Below are 18,378 nucleotides of genomic sequence, written 5' to 3'. Positions count from 1 at the left end.
TAGAACAGGGCTCAGATTTGTTGTTCATGGGGTCACCATGAGTCATGCTTATTTGATTCGCTGTCACCTGACAATGACAATGGTTACTATCTGTTTGACACCTTTGTAGTTAGAGACTGTAGCGAAGACCTGTCTTTAGAAAAACTGGAGGCCTATAAACATAGGACCCTTATAATTATGGATATCCCGTGTAACAAATAGAATGGACACACGGAAGTGTGTGACTGGGACACGAAACCTTCCATCTGTTTCCTAATTTAAAACATCTGCAACAGATGCTAAAGAAGATCAAATAAAACCAAAAGTGGGCACAGAAGACAATAAATAAAGGTCTTTACTGTTCTCCAGAAAGACCTGACTCTGGGGAAAAGGATCCACCTACCAGTTCTTTCCTGAAATTGGTTGTTGAGAATTTTTGCTCTTGAAGAAAGACTTCAGAGGAAAAAAACCTCAAAACTACTCTCAGAGATAAGCCACAAGTGTCTACCAAGTGCCGCTGTTTGTGGAGTCTTTTTTGGTGACGCCCACCTTGTGTTTTCAGTCTGAAGCTGGCCCCCATAATTAGAAGGGCGGGATGAATTGAACAATGGTAATGACTAGTAAATGTGGGCTCACGTGGTTATAATCTCTCCTTTCGTTTGCAGATCTCTGAAGAAAAGGAACATTTTCCACCCCAATATGAGGAAACAAGAAAAACTGGAGTAGAAAAGTATGTGCTGTGATGTTCAGTCATGATTAATTAGCGTATGGTCATTCCATGTTCGGGGCAAAAAAACAGGCTCATCTTAACTTATATCCACGTGCCTGAAATAAAGAAAAAACTCAGTGTTAAAATAATGATTTCAAATCAGATTTGAACACCATTTTCTCTTCTCCTAAAACAGACTACATCCAGGGTGGTACATATCCTGGCAAGGGGATCATTGAAACCTTGTTTTCAGTTTCTACGTGAAAGATCAGCTTATATACCAAGCAAAGCTAAGACTTAGCACTTGATAAAGGAAGGTCTCTTGCATTTAAACAAGGAATGAAGTCTTGACTTCACCATTTTAATGTAGGGTTTTTTAAAAAAAATTTTTATTGTATTATTTTTACGTGTACCATCAAATCAGATCTGACTGATACAGGAGGAGATTGCCCCCCTCCTTCTCCAGCAGAGCATCTGGTGGATTTGAACTGCGTACCTCTGGGATTACAGTGCAGCGTCTTGCCACTAGGCCACCAGAGCTCCCTTTTTAATGTAGTTTTGTAACATAGTTTTTCATCTTTGAGTTTTTAAGATTTCGCACTTATCTACCAAGAGATAATGAAACTGTGCTTTCTTTTCTTCCTTTTCCAAATATTTCTAGAAAAGATGCTGTAAATGTCACCTACGCTTTCTGGCTACATTTAAGATCTCAAGGGGTGGGTGTGCTGGATACTCTTTCTTTCCAGCTGAGGACCCTTATCAAGAATGCTCTAGAAACCCATGAGGTGGAGAAGAGGTACCCCAGCTTTGAAGGTATGGATGACTCTCCTGGCTGCTGGGAACAGTTGGTGTTTGATGACGATTAGAAGAACAGATATGTTCGAACTAGAGACCACTAACTAGAAAGTTCCATAAGGTTAATCCAGGCCATTTCTCATGCAGAGCAAGCCCTTTTCAGTTTTTATCCTACAACAGTTATGCCTGGTCCTGGAGCCCAAAGAAGGGTTGACTAATAATGTATTCATGTATGTGATGTGTTTTCTTGAGTTCCACCATGTCATGGGCATAGGGGATCCAATAGTGAATCAAAAAGACAAGTTGTCTCCCTCATGAATTTCATCCTTTAGTGGGGAGACAAAATAAACCTCAGAAAATAGTATTTAATGTGCTTTATGGAGGAAGAATTGGTGCCTTTCAGTTGTGGTCCTAGAGGAGAATATAGAACATGCCGTGGACTGTCAAGAGAACTACTAGGTCTGTCCTGGAAAGCGTAAGGCCAGGTTGCTCCTTGGAGGCTAGGACTGTAAAGCTCTGTCTCATACACTCTGGGCATGTGGCCAAGAGGCACCAGTCTTTGGAGGAGGACATCGTGCTTGGAAGGGTGGAGGGTCAGTGCAGGAGAGGGAGATCCCAGATGAGATGAATTAAGGCAGTGACTGTGGCACTGGAGAGAAGTGTGTCAGAGACAGTAGGATGGGCTTAGGATACGGCAGGGTTCAGAGGTGAGTCATAGTTGACTTGACAGCACACAACAATGACACAGAAAAAGAACAAAGAAAGGTAGTAGCAAATGCAGTGAGGTTGAAGTTTTTACAAGGTGGCGAGGGAAGGCTTTCTTGAGAGGGTGTTGGGGAGAAGTCATGCAGATGTCACCCCCAGATGGTACTGAGCCTTGGAGTTGAGGTTATGCCTGGTGTGCTCTAGGAACAGCCCAGAGGCCAGCATGAGTGAGGAAGTCTTCTCTGTGAGCGCTTTTGGGTTTTTTAAAAATTAATTTTAATGAAAGTTTACAAAGACTTTGGGTTTCCATTCATTCATTGTTGTTGCACACTTTCTTCTCTTCCCACCCCAGTTTGCTTTTCTCTTTGAAAAGTAAAAAAAAAACCCAAAACCAACTTTCATTGTTATACACCCCATCACCACCACCACCACCACCACTCCACTACGCAGCTTTCATTCTGGACTCTTAACAATAATACCTAATCATATATTCATTTTAAACAGTTCTCTCCCTCCTCTGTTTCAATGCAGCATACATCATTCATCCCCTCCTTCTCTGTCTTCCCTCAACCCCAATGACAGTCCTGCTTTACAACAATGGCACTATGTGGTATTTGGCCTTTTGTGACTGAGATATTTCACTCAGCATAATGTCCTCCTGCAGCACCCGTTTTGTATAATAATTCATGAGTTCCTTGTTTTTCAATGCAGTGAGCATTGTTGTTGTTTTTTAAATTTATTTTATACTGATTTACTTAAATCTGATTAAAACGAGCTTGGAAGCAGGAGTGGCATCCACTTCTGAAATGCTTTGCCTCCGGAAACTCTATGAACTTGGAGAAATGATAAAAGTTATACAAGTGTTCAGGTCTGTCTTTCATAGCGTCGCTATGAGTCATCTACGACTCAACATTAGTTAACAACAACAACAACAGCTCAGTTGGCCTAGTGGATAGAAAGTTACGCTAACCAAGGCCTTGTTTCAATTATTTTTTGTCCAACATTCTTCTAAGTGGTATAGCACTGGTCTGTCCATTTGCTGTACAGAGATAACTCAACGTTTGCTGTGATGCTAAACACTATGACACTGATGTGTCAAATGTGTTAATGGTTAGCCATGGTGGACAGTGTTTGGTGGAGCTCTCCAATTAAAGCAAGCTTGGAAGCAGGAGTAGTATCCACTTCTGAAATAGCTTGCCTCCAAAAACACTATGAACACGGAGAAACAATGAAAGTTATACAAGTGTTCAGGTCTTTCATCCATAGGGCCCCTATGAGTTGTCTATGACTGGATGGTGCTTAACAACAACTTAAGAAGTTTGTATACATTGTTTTTCACACCAGATGTTTTCCATTTCTTTAACTCACCCCTTCCTCCACCCATCAAATTCTGCGACCCTATGATTACCTCTCCCTCCTGCCCTCTCCCATCCTGACCACTCTGCTTCCACCCTTCTCTCCTTAGATCCTCTTACTCATTTTATTAGTTCTCTTTTTCTACAATAATGGTCTTATACAGTATTTGTCCTTATGGGACTGAGTTAGCTCACATAATATAATGCTCTCCAGTCCCTCCTAAGTTAGTGATTTGCAAAATCATTGCTCCTGCACGCTGCATAATATTCTATTGTGTGAATGTACCATAATTTCTCAATCCATTTGATTGTGGTTGGACCTATCAAAACCTCTGGGATGTAGCTAAGGCTGTCCTTAGAGGGTGGTTCATAGCAATAGACACACACACACACACACACACACACACACTCTATCTATCTATCTATCTATCTATCTATCTATCTATCTATCTATCTATCTATATAAAAGGATGAAAGGAAAAAAAATCAATGATCTAACTCAACACCTACATCAACTATAAAAAACCTCCAATAATTTCTGTGAGCTTTTATGGCAGCCTGGCAGATAGTGTTAGGGAAGGACTGAGCCAGTGAGGCTGACCACAGCAGTGTGTGCTTTCTGGTTTTAGATGTGAATGAGTGTGACGTCGGCCTGGAGCTCTGTGGTGATGGGGCCGAGTGTGTCAACAGCGCTGGCTCCTACTCCTGCCACTGTGGAAATGGATATGAAGACAACGACCCTGTGCGGCCTGGCATGCAGTGTGCGCACCTTCCTCTCACAGGTACTGGCGGGGAGGACACCCTGGCACTGGACATGCGTATGTGGGAGCAGCTGGGTTCTCCTGCAGCATCCATACCGTGAGTAGATCAGGGTTGGGTGACCCTTCTGATGTTCCTGGTCACTCCCACCAAAGGAAATGCTTTCTGAAGCTGACATTGTATCCAGGAATGTATTCTAAAAGTTGGCACTCAGCATCCATCATGAATTCTCATTGAACTGACCACTTGTAAACTAACTTTGGCATATTTCCATAAAAGCACTATCCCTGCCTTTGATAGAACAGGTGTGTTACGAATGAACTGGAGCTTTCAGGTGTTTCTCCAGGGCTCAACCATGGCTTTTGCTTTTAGAAGCTCAGACCTAAGACTATTATTGAGCAGTGATTTTCCACAGGGAACCCAGTGAGCTCCTAAACAGGTCTTGGATAGAGAAGTCGTCAGTGACTTGCACCTGGCACACTTAGCCTTTTTAAAGAAGTCTTGATAGTAATAATAATGCATTTAATTCATTCATTTATGGAGATCAACTCACAGTATAATGACTCTCCATCAGATTTCACAGGCTGGAGTTATGGGAGAGGGCTACCCATCTTTCTCCTGCAGAGCAGCTGGTGGATTTGAACAGCTGACCTTCAGTTAGCAGTCTAACCCATGATGGTGGGCCTACACTGTACCACTAGAATTCCTTCCTGACAGTGCTTGAGTCTCATGTTGTTGTTGTTGTTCAGTGTCATCAAGTTGAGCATGACTCATATCAACCCTATGAATGAAAGACTTGAACCCTGTTCCAGAACTATCATCATTTCTCTATGTTCATAGAGTTTCCAGAGGCACGTGGCTTAGGAAATGGATGCCATTCCTGCTTCCAAACCTGATTCAATCTGGGAGCTCCACTAAACACTGTCCATGATGAGTAACCATTATGGCATTTGACACACCAGTGGCACAGTGTTCAGCATCACAGCAACCCCAAGTTACTTCAGTACAGCAAACTGACAGACCAGTGCTGTACCACTTAGAAGAATGTTCATTCCAAACACAATACCAGGCACATGAGCCATGGGTCCAAGGTTCCAAGCAGGTCCTGGTTGACTTTTAACCAAGAGGCTTCCAGCTCACAGCTCATTGTTAGCTAAATCCAGCAAATCCATTTACCAGGCTACTTTCAGTGGATTCTAAGGGCAGATGCTGCTTTGTCCAGGTCTGTAGCTTGTATATGCTTCATGGGGCCCCTCCTGGGTTGTGCAAGTGTTGGCATGCTCCGCTGCGAGCTGAAAGGTTGCAGGTTTGCGTTCACCCAGGGGCACCTTGGGATAAAGATCTGGGACTCTACTTTGGAAAAACCAGCCATTGAGCCACTGCAGTGGTGTTAGTGCCAGCTGTTGGCACTCTCGGGGTTACCATGAACAGGAACTGACTTGATGGAAATTGGTTATATTTCTTTTGTTTTGTTTCGATAGAGGATTCAGCTTGACCTAACACATAGGGGCTTACCATGTATCAGTTTAATCTCTTCATAACTAGAAACTTGTGTCTGACAAGGGGAGGTTTTCCTTTTTGATGTTTTGTGTATTTGTGTCCTTCTCTGCCTCCCTGGGCATCCAGGTAAGACCATGAGAAGAGTTAAGATGGAACAGAGTGTCGGTCTGTGAGGCCACCATCTTGAAGGCTGAAATCTGGTACCTGTGGCTTTGGCTCTAAGTGTAGTTTCTAGATAGTATGTGAGCTCTCGGTGCTGAGAACCCAAAGACAGCCCCTCCCTGGCAGTTCTAATCCACCAGCAGCTCCTTGGGAGAAAGTGGGACAATCTCCTCCCGTGAGATTTAGAGCCTCCCAGAGACGTGCTGTAAGGGTCCGCTGAGTCAGTTCTGACTCGACCTCAGTGAGTTAGAGGCAGCATGTAAAAGCCTCCTCAGGCCTTGCTCCTTGAGTCTCTAGTCAGTTGTTTACAGGTAGAAATACACTCCAGAATACAACAGGTCTTTAGCACTTCTCTCTGTACGTGGACTCAAATGCAAAAGTGTCATGTGTACAAAGACAAAATGCTTCCCCCTTAGGCCTTTATTCATTCAAAGCTCGAACCCATTCACAGTGGAGTCAGAATGGACTCCTAGTTGACCCTCCAGTGAGTTTTCAGAGACATTAAATGGCAGGAGAGGAGGTTAAGCATCTTTCTCCCACAGAAACAACTGCTGGATTCGAACTGGCAGAGAAGCACGGCCTGGAGGCTAGCTGCTCCCTGCAGGTGTGCCCCCAGAGCGCTTGGACAGTTTAGATTCCGCATCCCAAATAGATGTTGAACTTGCTCCAAAATTAGCTCTGTTTGTGCACATGTGGCCACAGGATTCCCAACGAGCTGTGTGGCAAGAGTCGATTGCTAACATCACCAAATTGGCTTTGTACCAAGTCTATGGCTTTGCCTTTTGATAAAATGCTAGCACTTGACTTACTGACCTGAGAGATAAGTGTCAATTCTGCATTGATCCCATCAGAGAATGGAATTGAAGGCTTACTGTCCTGTGGATCCTCTTTCAAAAGAAACTCTCCCATTCCCTCAGGGGTCCAGCTATCCTTCAGCTCCGTGGACCTGCTAGTCGGAGTCTCTGCGTTCTTTGCGGCCCTGTCCATGTTGGCCATTGGCCTGGTGTGGTTTGTGACCAGAGTCTTAACAAAATAAGAAAGGCAAACCTTGTGGGTCAGAATGAAGCGTCGTGGGAACGTCTGCCCAGAGCCCCCGCTTTTGGCCTGAGGAACTTCAGCAAACACTCTTTAAGCCCTGTCAGCCTAAACTATGTGCCATGCCTGCAGGGGGCTTCTTGGAGGAGAGGATCTGTGCATGGAACTGGAAGGGTGGACAAGGGCCCCGAGATGCTGTGAGGAGAGCTGCTTCTGCCCTGTGCTCTGAATAGGGTAGGGGAAGGATCACCTTGTCCTGCCAAATCACTGAACAAATTTACGAAGAACACCCTAGACTCCAATCGTGTCTGTCGCCCACACTTTTTTCGCATGGTCTGAACACAACTGTGGTGCAGGATCCTGTATGGAGAAGGGTGGCTGGGGCCCTGCATCAATTCTCTGGCGACCCAGACCCTTTGGGTGATGAGCACAGCTCACAAGTGGTGCCGAGGGAGCATGAAGCATGTTGTACAAACGTCACAAGCTGAATTATGTACTGATTATGGATTTGCTTTAGAAAATGGATTGGGTATGTCTGCCTTTTACGAGGGGTGCGAGACTTACAGTTAGACGTTTTCCTACGCCCCATCCACAGCTGTGATTTTATTGCATTGGGAATTCGTGTTTGTGGAGAGATTCTGGTTGTCTGTTCTTAATCTATTTGGGCTCCTGCATGTGCCAGGTTGCCATTCGAGCCCTCCAGCTGGACCCTAAATAAAAGAAACCCCTTTTGTATTAAAGACAAGGCTGTGAGTCTTTAGCGTACTGTTAATGTTTGGGTTTTGGTTTTGTAAAAATTTCGACAGATTGTCTTCCTCTACTCCCTGCCTCCTCTACTTTGTGGTGGGAAGAAGGCTAGAGAGAATATAAAAGTTGTTCAGTGTGGTTCCTGCCCTTAATAGTTTTATTAGATTGAACCAACAAGTGAGAGAGTTAACGTATAATTGGGGGCCAGGCTCTCACACCTGCTTGTGCCCTCCAAAAGGGACGTTGTTGGGTACCTACTGCCCCTTCAGCAGGTTTTGTTTTGTTTTGTTTTGAGGAGCATATTTGATTCACTTTTTTTTAAAAAAATGAATTTTAATGAAAGTTTCCAGTCATTCATTGTGGCACTTTTCTCCCTGCCCATCCCTTCTCCCCCCCAATTCACTCTTCTCCCTGAAAAGTAAAAGAAAAACTTTCATTGTTATACAATCCCTCCCCCCCAAGTCCACTCCACTGTGCAGCCTTCATTCTGGACTCCTGTCATGACGATAATATCCATTCATATATCCCTTTTCAACAGTTCTCTCCCTCATCTGTTTCAATGCAGTATACATCATTCCTCCCCTCCTTTTCTGCCTTCCTTCACCCCCAATGTCAGTCCTGTTTTAAAACAGTGACACTATGCAATATTTGTCCTTTTGTGACTAAAACATGTCACTCAGCATAATGTCCTCCAGGGTCATCCATTTTGCATAATGTTTAATGAGTTGCTTGTTTTTCAATGCTGTATAGTTTTCCATTGTGTGAATATACCAGAGCTTCTCTGTCCATTTTTTGATGAACACTTGGGTTGTTTCCAGCTCTTTGCTATTGCGAACAAAGCCGCAATAAAAATGGGTGTGCATTCAGCAGGTTTCCCCCATAAACCACATGGGATGGAAGAGATTGTCTTTCTCCCATGAAGCAACTGGTGGATTTGAACCACATGCCTTTGGTTTGGCAGCACAACTTCCTCCCTCTAAGCCACCAGAGGCATAGGCGGAATCTGTGGGTGAAGGACCACATAGAGGCTGGATGAGTGTCAGGGTCACTCCAGGTGAAATGCTCGGCACTGAATAGGCCTATAGTGGATCCCTTTACTTGACATCAAGCTACAATTTAAGGCAGGGAGCTGAGCTGGCTCTAGACTCCTGGAAGAGGAGAACAACCATCAGATGAGGCAGCTGCGATACGGCCACGCAGCGTCCTGTTCCAGCTCTGCATCCTGAATCCCAGAGCGGCCTGGCTGGCTGACTAAGGCGGGAGAAGGAGGAGGGGTGAGGTTCTGAGAGGAGAGAGGGTAGCCCCAGGGCTGGAGAAGAGAGGGACACGGCCCACAGTGGGGGTGAGTGGGGCAGAGTCCACTCCCGCTGGTGGGGTCACACGAGGGTCCCTGTGCTGGACAGCATGATCTCAAGTGTGCTGCATTGTGGCTCCCCTGCTGCTGTGTCACCTGGCCTTCCATCATAACCTTGATTCTGTAAGAGCCCTTCTTCAAACGCCAAGACACTGGGGAGATTTGAGGTTTCATTAACTCACACCAGGATGGTGCCTTTAAAAAAAAATAGAAATCAATCAATCAATCAAACAGAAAGTTAGTGAAGGTGCTTATTGTGAGCAGTGCAGTTGGAACCAACCCAGAGCTGACCCTCCAGTGGGTTTTCAGATGCGGTAATTAACACAGGAGGAGACTGTCCATCCTTCTGTAGAGCAGCTGGTGGATTCAAACTACCTACCTGTTAAGTGCTGTCGAGTCGCAGACGACTCATAGCAACCCTATGAACAAAAGACCTGAACACTTGTATAACTTCCATTGTTTTTCTAAGTTCATAGGGTTTCCAGAGGCAAGGTGTTTTAGAAGTGGATGCCACTCATGCTTCCAAGCTTATTTTAATCGGAAAGCTCCACCAAACACTGTCCACCATGGGTAACCATTATCACATTTGACACATCAGAGTCACAGTGTTTAGCATGACAACAAGCACGAGTTACCTCTGCACAGCAAATGGACAGACCAGTGCTATACCACTTAGAAGAATGACCAAAACCAAAACCAGGCCTGAGGGCTGCAGATTAAAATCACTCACCTTTGGCTTGGTAGCATCACTTTCTATCCACTAGGTCAACAGAGGTCTATGTCGACCTGTTGAGGGTAGAACTCATAAAGAGCAAAACCTACACAAGCACAAAGCTGTGTAAAAGCAGAAACCTTTCCAAAACCAATAAGCCACTGCATTTGAGTCACTTCAGCTCATTGTAACCTTCCATGGGGTTTCTGAGGCTGTATATCTTTCTAGAGAGACTGCCTGTCTTTTTCCCCTGGAGCAGCTGGTGGATTCCATCTGCTAACCTTGGTGGTCTAGCCGGTAGGGAGTTGTGCCACCAACCCAAAGTCTTGTTGTTGTTATGTGCCATCGAGTCGTTTTCGACTCATAGCGACCCTATGCACGACAGCTCTAAACCCTGCTCTATCCTGCACCAACTGCACTGCCTCTGACACACCCATCCCGATTACCCCAGTCACTGAATCAGTCCATCTCATAGAGGGTCTTCCCCTCCTGTGCTGTCCCTCCACCCTCCCAAGCATGATGTCCCTCTCCAAGGACCCGTCCCTCCTGGCAACATGTCCAAAGTATGTCAGACGAAGCCCCAGAATCCTTGCCTCCAAGGAGTAGCTTGGTTTAATCCTCTCTAAGATGAATCTGTTTTCCTGGCAGTCCATGGTACATTCAGTACCCTTCTCCAGCACCACAGCTCAAAAGCATCCACTCTCCTTCTGTCCTCCCTAGTCATTGTCCAACTCTCTGATGCATAACAAGCGATTGCAAATACCATGGTCTGTATCAGGCGCTCAAATTCTCTTACTGCTCCTTGGGAGATGCCTATGGGATTTACATGAAAACCCACTGGAGGGCCAGCTATGAGTTGGTTTCAACTCAGTGACACCTAACTGCAATCACCACCTTTGATTAACAGCCCAGCAGGGCAGTGTGCCACGAGGCGTCTTAAAACACCTTTCACAGAAAATTCAAACTCATTGCCGTTGAAACAGACTCATAGCTGATTCCATGTTGGGTTTCCTAGGCTGTAAATCTCAGGGGAGGTGACTGCCCGTCCTTCTACCGAGCAGCTAGTGGATTTGAACCACCGGTGAGCCATGGCCTCTGAGCTAGCAGTGCAACTCCCTGTGGACAGCAGGGCTCCCTCATCCAAGAAAAGTTGAACATTTTCCACAAAGGTGAGTTATAGTAAATGTAAGACTGTCAAAGCTTGAAAACTCTTGAGACCTGGAAAAACTAAGGCTCACTTGCTTTAAGTGGAGCATTACAGCCTTAAACGTGATGCAACTTTGGCTGTTAGGTGCCGTCAAGTCCAGTAAGACTCAAAGCGACCCTGTAAGCACTGAGCCCTGCCCTACCCTGTGCCATCCTCCTCATCTCTGACACACTCAAGCGCACAGCCGCAGTCACTGATGGAACTTTAGAACACCCAAAAATCCCCCTTAATGCTAATCCACAGTCACCCCATTCTCAAGCAGCCAGTGAACCTGCTTTCTGCCTCTGGGCTTGCCACCTCTTCACATTTCACAGAAACAAACATGTGGTCGCTGAGCCTGACTCCTCCCACAGCTGTGGGTGAGGTTCATCCACACTATAGTACGCCTATCATCCTTTCTGTTGTATAATCCATTGTATAGACAGTATTTCATTTACTGCTTCACCAGGATGTATATTTGGGTTGTTTCTGGGTTTCAGCTGTGGTGACTAAGGCAGGATTAATATTCACCTACAAATTTTTCTGGACCTCTGTCTTCATTTCTCCTACATAGATTCCTGGGGAAAGAACTGCATTACTATACAGTGAACTACTGAACTACTTTCTAGCACTTTGTAGCACTTTGCATTCCCACCAGCAATAGATGAGGGGTGCAGCTTCCCCCCATGGGCTTTTGTCCTCTTGAGGATACTTTCTAGACAATGTGAAGGGAGCTCTGGCAGCTTGGAGGTAAGGAATTGCACTGCCAGTACTGAGGCAGACAGTTCAAAGCCATCATCGCCTTCATGGGAGAAAGAGAGGCAATCTCCAGTGTTATTTACAGCCCCCGAAAACCCCACTGGAGGGTCAACTATGTGTCACTTCCAACTGAGTGGTACATAACAACCAACAAAAGAGAATGTGAGGTGACATCTCATAATTCTATTTCTCTTAAACAAGTACAACAACTAATAGGACGTTCTAGTGGCATAGTCTGTAATGAGTCACACAGTTAATCCAAAAGTCACATGTCTCTAGTGGTTCGAATCCACCAGCTGCTCCGGAAGAAAAAGACAATCACCTGTTAGAATGTACAGTGTTGGGAACTTTATAGAGGGTTACAATGAGATGGAACAGATTCAAACAGCAGGAGCGTGGATGCACAAGGAAGGCGCTTTCGTGGCACGGTGCATTGCGTGTTGAGATGTACTCAGGTTCCCTGAGGCCCAGGTCTTCCCCTTCCACTTTCTCCCCAGTATTCAAGGCCCACATTCTTTCTTTCTTTGAGACTGTTTTTGGAGAACTCAGCCCTTTTCAAGCGCTGGGAATACCCCGCAGCCAGGCTGTGATCCCGCGAGCGGCCTGCAGGGGTCAGCATGCCCCGCGGAAAGGGGCCCCAGGAACGCGGCAGCGGCTGCAGGGGCTGCAGGGCTGCAGGGCTGCAGGGGTTGGGCTGGCGGTGTTCTCTTCCAGCCTCTCTACTTTCTTTGCATTGCTGCACAGCCATTTAGTTGCACAGCCATTTGTGTCTTTCTCCCACCCCAGCGCGTTCCTTCCTCGTCCCCTCTGCATCCCACCGCTGGGCTGGAGGAACATCCTGGAAAGAGGGCGCGTGCCAAGGCGTGGAGAACAGAGGCATCAGTTTCTCTCTGCACTGAGAGCTCAAAGAAGGATTCTCAAGCACCTCATGAAGCTCCTGGGATTACTCGTTAGAGTTGATCCAATTTAGGAAAGTCCGTGGTCTCAAGGGAGGAGGTTCTATCTCCTGAAGACAGAGTTGGGAGAAGCTAATACAGAGAGAGAGCAAGCGAGCTGGGCCAGTCTCCCAACACAGCCGACTTTCGTTCCTGGGCTCTAGGAAAGCAAGTGATGGAGACCTTCATTTAATTTACTACTATGGTGAAGAGATTGCGATTGTTCACAGCTTTAGTTTGCTTGGCTCCACAGTCAATATTCTTGGCATCAGCAGCCAGGAAATTAAAAGATGCATTGCCATGGGAAAGTCTGCTAGTTAGAGACCTCGCCAAAGTACTGAAGAGCAATGGTGTCACTCTGGAGACTAAGGTGCACCTGATACAGGCCATGGTCTTTCTGCTCACTTGCTGGACAATGAATAACAATGACAGGAGAATTTGTGTCTTCGAGTTAGGGTGCTAGAGAAGAATTTTGAACAGCCAAAAAAAAAAAGAAGAAAATGCAGCCCACATGCTCCTTGGGGGCAAGGATGATGAGGCTTCATCTAACATACTTGGGGCTTGTTGCTGGGAGAGAGGATATTCTTTGGAAAGGCACAGCATGCTTGGAAAGGTAGAGTTGGACCGTCACAGTGACTGCAGCAACGGACTTACGTGTGTTGGGAATGACAGGATGGCAGAGGGTAAACAGGGTTCAGATTTCTTGTTCATAGAGTCCCTGTGAGTCATACTTGACTTCAGTGGCACCTACCAGCAGTAACAATTGACACCTTCTCCCAGCTTGTTTTACCTCCATCACTGCTTTGCATGGAAACTAGAAAGGAAATGGCTATTTTGCTGATGAGCTCAAAGCTTAATTTCTTGCACCAGCATTTCCCCAGACTTATTTCTCCAGCTCAGAGAGGAGAGTCTAGATCTGGTGTCAGAAAAAGACCTTTTTCTTTTCTTGTTGTGTGCCATCGTGTCAGATCCAACTGGCACAGGAGGTGACTGCCCCTCCTTCTCCAGCAGAGCGTCTGGTGGATTTGAATAGTGTGCCTTTAGGATTGCAGTGCAGCTTCTTGCCACTAGGCCACCAGAGCTCCAGAAAAAGACCTTTTTAGAGGTCAGGTTTGATTTTGCTATTTGCTGTAATGTGTGTGTGTGTGTGTGGTGGCATGGTCCATGGGAAGCTGCAGACCTAAGCCTCTCCAGTGATTCAAATCCACCAGCAGCTCCACAGGAGAAAGATGGGCAATTTCCTCCCTGTGAGATTCACTCACCAGAAACCAGCTGGAGGGTCAGTGGGTTTAGACTCCACCGCAGTGGTTTTGACTTTTAATGTCAAATGAATGGGCAGGCTAGAACTTATGGCATGTAAGTGTTATGAGGAATCTCTTAGCCTCTGCTTGTAAACGAATGAGATTGGAATGCAAGGCTTTTAAATACAAATCTGTTGGGCTGGGACTCCCAGGAGGGCATTAAGGACAGCCAGGGATGAAGTCATTCCTGCTGACAGAGACCTGGTGGAGCACACACAGCTGGCCAGGAGAGGGCAGCCTGGCCACATCACTCGGCTTTCATTCTGCCTGCAGGGAGCCTGTGAACATGCATCTTCTGTTACTCCAGGAGTTCGCCAGCTCTGTGGCTTTGGGCAAAGGACCTCCTCCCTGTGGGGATTGTTTTCCTCATCTGCAAAATGAGATTAACATAACCTACTGCCTGATGCATCGTAAAGATTAAAGGGGGATGTGTGTGATGTTCCTGACACCGGGCACACAGCTCCCAGCCCTTTGCTCTAATGATCTGAGTGAGACACACTCAAACGTTGACAACAAGGCTAGAAAATGTTTAAAAGAAGAAAGCCGGCTGTTCTCTACACTCTTTATGGGAGACGGGAGATGACAACCCTTGGCCAAGAAAGAAAGGTTTCTCATTTGTTAAAAAGAAAAAAAAATAAATAAAAGAAGAAAGCCTAAAATGATTCTTGCACAACGCGCTCATGTCTGCAGCAAACCCGTTTTGGGCCAGTTGGTTTCCATGCTTGTACAATTTTGTATTGAAAATTGCTACAAGGAAGTTGATACAAGACAATTTCCCTAAGTTTCAGTTAGCTGTCACAATTGGGGGGTGGCCCTGGTTTTGGGAGTTTGTGTCAGGCAGCATACCTGTGAAGGGGTCAGCTGAGGTGCACCACTTCCTTAGGGCAAGGTGAGGCCACCGGGTTTGGCATGCCCCAGCGCCTGTTAATTGACAGTTAATTGAAGTCTTTATCCGTTTGGGGCTAATGGACTGTTTTGCTTTTTAAATGGAAGGCATGGTTCAAGTCAAATTCCTGTGCTGGATTTGTGTCATCGTTGCTCTGTAGTAAGAGTCCCTGTTCTTGCTCTCCCGATCAGCTCACCACACGCAGTACCAGCATTCTCATTTCGCTTACTTTCCTGTTAGCACAAGAAACTGTGTCAAGGATCAAACCAGGGTCAGTCTTTATTACCTCAGATAATGCCACATCTGCTGTGCACACAGTCACTTGATTCACTAAACAAACACTCATGCTTCATGTCATTGTTTTCACAATGTCTTCTTTTAACCTGGGGAGGGGGAGAAAGTTCACAATTAGCCCAATGCCACTGTAATTTTAGAAAACAGTATGAAAACATTGCCTTGCTATAAACATTTTTCCAATACTAGATTTTTCTCTGTTTCTGATGAAATGATTTTATGAAGTAAGCCAAAAAATGATTTAAAAAAATCATGAAACCACTGGTCTTGCTTATTTAGTACTCTTGTAACAGAAACACCACAAGAGGGGGGCTTTAACAAACAGAAATTTATTTTCTCACAGTTTAGTAGCTAGAAGTACAAACTTAGGGTGCCAAGTGAATCCAGTCAACTCCGGGGAAAAGTCTTTTTGTCTTCCCATCTTCTGTTTCTTGGCCCCTTGAGATCTTCATGTGGTGTGACATTGTTTTTTATAATCCATTCTGCTAAGATTAGTAGCAGACCTGTTATCAGCATTGCCCCAAATGCTTCACCTGCTGTATAAGTCTATCATTTCCAATGCCAACAGCTCCTCCTCTGTTCAGTTCCCCAGCTCCTCTGTGTCCCTGGGATTCGGTGGTTTCATTTAAGGTCTCCCAGGGACTCAGACCATCAACGGAATGACTCACATGACTGTAGGCATGCAGGCCAGTGAGTGTTGAAGGCAAATGTCCTAAGATGAAAAGAGCTAGCACTGAGTCCATCAGAATTGGAGCGAGACTCATCAACAACTACATTATGCAGATGACACAACCTTGCTTGCAGAAACTGAGGAGGATCTGAGGTGTTTGCTGCAGAAGGTCAAGGAATGTAGTCTTCAATATGGATTGACAACATCAAGAAAACAAAGATTCTCACCACTGGGAGAACTGGCAGCACCGTGCATTGTAGATAGAGAAGAGATTGAGATTGTTAATAATTTAAGCTTGCTTGATTCCACAATTAAGACTCTTGGCATCATTTGTCAGGAAATCAAAAGACAAATTGCATTGGGAAAATCTGCTATCAGAGTCCTCTCCAGAGTGCTGAGGAACAATGATGTCAGTGAAGAGACTAAGGTGCACCTGATTCAGATCATAGTCTTCACAATTACTTTACTTGCTATACATTAGAGAGCTGGACAATGACTGAGGATGGTAGAAGAAGAATTGATGCCTTTGAGCTGTAGTGTTGGAGAAGAGTATTGAACATACCACGGACTGCTAAGAGAATAAACAGGTATGTCCTAGAGAGGGTGAAACCAAGCTGCTCTTGGAGGCAAAGATTCTGAAGCTCCTGTCTCATATATTTTGGGCATGTTACCAGGAGGGACCAGTCCTTGAAGAGGGACATCATGCTTGGAAGGGTGAAGGGACAGTGAAACAAAGGAAGAGCCTGGATGAGGTGGATTGACTCAGAAACTGGGGTTCGGAGAGTAGGTATGTTGCAGACAGTGAGATAGGGCAGGATTCAGAGCTATTGTACGTAGGGTTACTATGAGTCACAGTTGACCACTGCACCACATAACAGAGGTGGGGTTTGTACCCCATCCTAATAATCTCTCCTTAATACAATAGATACTTCAGCACAAAATAAAGTTGATCATTGGCCAAGGAAGGACATTTGGAATGATAGAGCTTAGATACCCAGAGACATCTATCTTCCCCCATCTCTGCGTTCTTGCTCTTTTATAACTCCTACTTGCATCTTGAGGAGATCAACATATCTCACATTAAATACTGCCTCATTAAACAACACCAATTCCCAAATAAGACTATACCCACAGGTACAGGGATTAAGGTTTCTGACACATATTTTGGGGAAGCACAATCCAATACCTAAGAATAAGATATACTGGCGAGCTCTGGTGGCCTAGTGGCAAGAAGGTGTACTACAATCCCAGAGGTGCGCAGTTCAAATCCAGAAGATGCCCTGCTGGAGAGGGAGAAGCAGTCTCCTCCTGTACCAGTCAGATATGATTTGACGGTACACACACACACACACACACACACACACACACACACATACAAATAATAAAATAAAAATTAAAAAAAAGAATAAGATAAACTAAAAGCAGAGGTTAGGCAGGGCCCATATCATGGTGACCAGTAACTACCCAGAGCCCCAGGCGCTTCCACTGGAAGGCAGACACCACGCATCATCTCAGCAGGCCACGTGGTGACTCCGGTCTCAGGGAAAACGTCTTTGAGTCCTGCCATGATAAAATTTAATTCTTAGAGCAAACCTATGGGTGAACGTGGTCACTGCGTACACGTCATCAATGGAATCGAGGCTCCGTGTGGTAGACGGTTGGAGGTTTTGAGGAGGGACGTGACCCCTGTGTGTGCACGCTCCTCTTGACGTCAGACATTGAGCTCCCGGGTTTCTCTCTGCCAGCGTGTTTCCACAATTTTGCCATAAATGGTGCAGGGTTGTTGGTTACTCTTATCCACAAGCCCTTCCTCTTTGTTTTTGTGAAATATTTCCCCTTTAGATCTGCTCACCTGGAAGCCGGCTGGCAGGTGTGAGCATCCCACCTGCGCACAATAGATTTGCATCTCCTTTGATTGTGAGGCACTTGGCTACAGTTGAGAGCCCAGCAGAAGAACGCCAGGACTGGTATTGCAGTCGGTCCTGAAGGTGTGCTTAATTTTCAGTCATTTACATCTAGAAATCACATTTTCTCTATAACAAAGCCTTTCCGTATGGGCTGCAGATGACCCCACTCCAGGCATGACTATTAACCCTCATTAATTGGTGTCCCTAAAATTCCCACTTGGGCCCAGATATGAAATAGGTCTTACACCTTCAGCACTTTGCCCTATCCTATGCCCGATGGTAGATGATGGAAGAAGTTAAAGCTGCTCTGAAGAAATTGAAAAAAAACCCCAAGGCCCCAGGAATTGATGGAATACTGATTGACATATTTGGATTAGCAGATGCTGCCCTGGATGTGCGCACAAGGCTGTGCCAAGAAATCTGGAGGACAACTTCCTGGCCAACTGACTAGAAATATTCATTCCCATTTAAAAAAAAAAAGAAAGAAAGAAAAGGTGATCCAACAGAATGTGGAAATTATTTGCAATCACTTGTTATGCGTCAGAGAGTTGGACAATGACCAAGGAGGATAGAAGGAGAATTGATGCCTTTGAGCTGTGGTGCTGGAGAAGAGTATTGAGAGTACCAT

This window comes from Elephantulus edwardii, unplaced genomic scaffold (genome assembly GCF_000299155.1).
Source record: "Elephantulus edwardii isolate Elephantulus edwardi_28Jun2011 unplaced genomic scaffold, EleEdw1.0 scaffold00011, whole genome shotgun sequence".
NCBI lineage: Eukaryota > Metazoa > Chordata > Mammalia > Macroscelidea > Macroscelididae > Elephantulus > Elephantulus edwardii.
This window is presented reverse-complemented; position numbering follows the sequence as displayed.